Source organism: Cupressus sempervirens, chromosome 8 (assembly GCF_028749045.1).
Source record: "Cupressus sempervirens isolate cs-2001-9-10 chromosome 8, ASM2874904v1, whole genome shotgun sequence".
Taxonomy (NCBI): domain Eukaryota; kingdom Viridiplantae; phylum Streptophyta; class Pinopsida; order Cupressales; family Cupressaceae; genus Cupressus; species Cupressus sempervirens.
In genome coordinates this window covers 56135539-56139473 of record NC_143125.1, presented here as the reverse complement: position 1 = coordinate 56139473, position 3935 = coordinate 56135539, and the positions used below count along the sequence as shown (strand labels likewise).

General features: G+C 39.6%; 1 pseudogene across 1 annotated transcript; it reads left to right on the top strand.

The window, feature by feature from the left end:
* The first annotated feature begins 325 nt into the window (after positions 1-325).
* On the top strand, positions 326-2260 carry LOC149541585 (RING-H2 finger protein ATL74 pseudogene; annotated as a pseudogene). The gene has a single exon (XR_016355354.1). The product of XR_016355354.1 is annotated as an RING-H2 finger protein ATL74 pseudogene (transcript).
* The last annotated feature ends 1675 nt before the right edge of the window (positions 2261-3935 follow it).

Sequence of the window (3935 nt, the reverse complement as noted above, 5' to 3'; positions counted from 1 at the left end):
AAAAATCAACATAATAATGGTAAATAAACACTCACTTACAAATGAACACATTAAATAAAAAAAATCTACAAACAACATTTTTTTTTTTTAAAAGCACATCCTTCAAACCAAGATCGTTCATTTATATTAAAAACATATTAAAAAAATAACGATATTTTCACTCTATATACTTACATCGGCATCCATAGATCTAGTCACTCCCCCTAAACTTTTTGTGTCCAAATTAATTGGCTCCTTTCGAATTATTTAAGCAGTTCACCTCAGTATTTCCTTTCATCTTTTATGAATCTCCAACTCCATAATAATTTTATTGAATTGCCAACAGTCGGAACAAATGTGGCGTACAACAATGTTGGAAGGTGACAGTGTGACAGATGAATCGGTCTAGAAATATACTAAAATAGTCAAATCCAAGTCCCACCTGCACTACCAGATGCCCATCTCCATTCCCGGAATATCCATCCATCTAGAACCCTCGCTTCTTTTAAAACCCTCACACCCATTCCTTTCCCAGAGCTCCTAGAGCGCTCGGCATTTCTGGAAAGAGTTGAAAAACAAAAATCTCTGTGGGCGAAGATTTCAGCACACAGTTCAAAATCTTTTCGGCTATTAAAAAAAGCTTGCTTCTGCCATTTCTGCTTGTGAAATCCTGACTGGTTTCAGGTATCAGGTTTTACGAGGTCTAGAGTTCGAGTCCTGCAAAAACGAGTTTGGCTTTCGGAAGAAGTGTGTTAAATACTTTCCGTCTCTGAGGATAAATGCTCATTTCTTTCATTAGCCTGGATTTCGTTGTTTTCCCGAGGTCTACAGTTTGAATCCTGCAAAATTAGTCCAAAGAGTGTTCAATATTTTCTGCCTATGAGGACAAATGCCCATTTCATCCCTTTCTGTTGATTAGAAGCCATTTAGGGCCTGACTGGTTTCCTGAGGGTCATAGTTCGAATCCTGAATGAGTTTGGATTTCGGAAAAAAAACTCTTAAATATGTTTCGCCTAAAATAAGTACCTATTTCCTCCATTTCTGTTGGATAAAGCCCTTAAGAGTCTCATCGGTCTCAGGTTTTAGGTTTTCCCGACGTCTAGAGTTCGAGCCACTATAAATGAGTTTGGATTTGAAAAAAAGAGTCCTAAATATTTTTCACCATTAGAATAAGTACCTGTTTTATTTCTTCCATATCTGTTCATTAAAGCCATTTAGATCCTCCCTGGTTTCAGGTTTCCTGCCAAATGAGCTTGGATTTGGGAAAAAGAGTTTCAAATACTTTTCTCCTAGAATAAATAACGATTTATTCCATTGCGGTTCGTTATATCCATTTCAAGCCGAACTGGTTTCAGGTCTTAGGTTCCCGAGGTCTAGAGTTCAAGTCCCGCAAAATAAGCTTGGATTTAGAAAGACTAAGGTAAATACCTATTTCCTCCGTTTCTGTTGGTTAAGGCCATTTAAAGCCTCACTGATTTCAGGTTTCCAGAGGTCCAGAGTTCGAATCACGCAGAATGAGTTTGGATATCGGAAGAAGAGTATTATTAGCGGCCGCTCCTGCGCGGGCTCCGCTGGGGGCTGAGCGGCGGGACATGTACATGAACGAGGCGAGAATAGACTCGGACCTCGTCGTCATATTGGCGGCTCTTCTCTGCGCTCTCATTTGCGCCCTCGGCTTAAACACTCTGCTGAAGTGCGCCATGCGCTGCACCAGGCGACTGGCCTTCGAATCCAACGACGAAATGGCGGTACGGCTTGCAAACACTGGACTCAAAAAGGCCGCCATGAAAGCTCTCCCTGTAAGTGTTTTCACCACGCCTTCAGAATTTGCCGGGGTCGGATCAGATTGCCCCATTTGCCTCGCGGAGTTTGTCGACGGGGACAAGGTTCGAGTCCTGCCCAAGTGCAACCATGGCTTCCACGTGGAATGTATCGACAGGTGGCTCGCTTCCCATTCGTCCTGTCCTACGTGTCGGCATTGCCTCAAGAAGAAGTCGGCCTCGGGCCCCGTGACGTGTAATGCTCGGCCTCTGGGTTCTGAGGATACGGGACACGTCATCGTAGATGTAGCTGCTGTAGTGGATGAGGTGACGCCAGCTGGCGCCTGTTCGCCTCCTGAAGAGCAAAGTTTATCGAGTGGATAAGTTTTCAGTACTGGCAGGCTTTTCAGGATAACTTTGGAGGTATCTTCCTGCAGAAGGAAGATGCTGTCATTGTATTGTAATTATTTCTGTAAAAAATGAAATGTACTTTTTCTTCTGTCGAAAGAGATAGAAATGAATTCTGTGTCATGATTTAACTCGGACGTTACAGCATACACATGCTTCGAGTGTACTAACGTACGGCAAAGCGTTGGCATTTTTCTTTCTTAGTAATGTTAGTTTGCTTTACGTAATATCAATACGGCAAAGCGTTTGCATTTTTCTTTCCTAGTAATGTTAGTTTGCTTTACGTAATATCAACAGTCTTTCTTTAGATGGCTGGATTCTAATTTCTGTTCCTTTTTTGTTATTTCTGGTCCTAAGGATTGATGAATATGTTTATGTAATTCATAGGACGTGCTTTAATTTTTCTGTGCGTAATATTAGTAATTCACTTCCAACAAAGTACTCTTTAATTTAAAAGATAAATTGCAAATCACAAAACAGAGAAAGAAATGCACGGTTCATCATAAATTTGGCCACATCCAGATTGAGAGAAAAGCTAATTATTGTTCAGTTATTGTAGCTTGCATACAGAGAGCTCTTATATTTATACATTATAAGTCTTAATGAGAAGATGAGAAGACAGACACAAATACGAGGAAATATGTAATGAACAAACATGGTAGTTGGACTCCACATCCAACAATCTCTCATGTGAAGTTCGACTTATGCTCCAGCCTCACATATCACTAACACTATGCCTTTTCCTACCAATCTCACGGTAGTAAATTGCTAAAAGACAATTTTCATGGCTGGAATAGCAACCACAGTTAATTGCTAATCACATCGAACTGATCATAAAACATTAATAGATTTGTAATAACATAATCAGCCCATACAAATGAATCATTAAATATACCATCTTCCAACAAAACACAACAAAAAATCCTTGGCCTCCAAAAAAATAGAAGACCATTATAGAGAAATCTAAACTGCATGAGCAATGTCAACTAACAATCAGCACATAGAAGACATGGCATTAACTTGGGATGATTTGCAAACTGATGCAAAATGACATTTTCCGAGTCCTTAGTGAAAATACCACATATTGTTGTTAATAAACTATGAAGTACAACAACAATAGATGACCTCAAAAACTCTTAGAAGGAACACTTACGCAAATCATAACTCATCATTTTACCAACACCACCAAGTGGCCAACTATGTCAAATATAATCTCCTTCAACTCCCCATATGAAAGCATTTACAATGCCCAACCACCATAGATGAAAGCTCTTTGTAAAGAAGAAGATCAAACTCAAAACATCCCAAAACTAGGAACAATATCAATTGTCTCCTAAATGCACAAATAGACAAATCTATTGAGTAGACCAAGAGTGGGGAGTGAGAATGCTCCTCTAGTATACACCAAGTCACAATGATTCTTGTCCTCTAGGTCTATAATGAACTTGCATCCATTCACAGGTGTAGACTCTTAAGACTTCATGTTGAAACCTCCAAAGAGCAACCATCTCAACAAATATTTTCTAAACCAAGAGAGCTATAGCCTCACCCAAGCCTCTTAGTTTTCAAGAGCACCTCCATGGCGAATTTGCCAAAATACTATATACCAATAGTGTTATATAATATCAATTATCAAAACTCCCATTGCTCATGCATTACTAGGACTCAACATGTCAACTTGATCTCCACAAATCGATGCTCATGCTTCATAGAGAAAAACTTGTCAAGAGAACCTCTATCATCCCGATGCTCTAATCTAGAACTAAGAGCTCACCATGACACAACAAC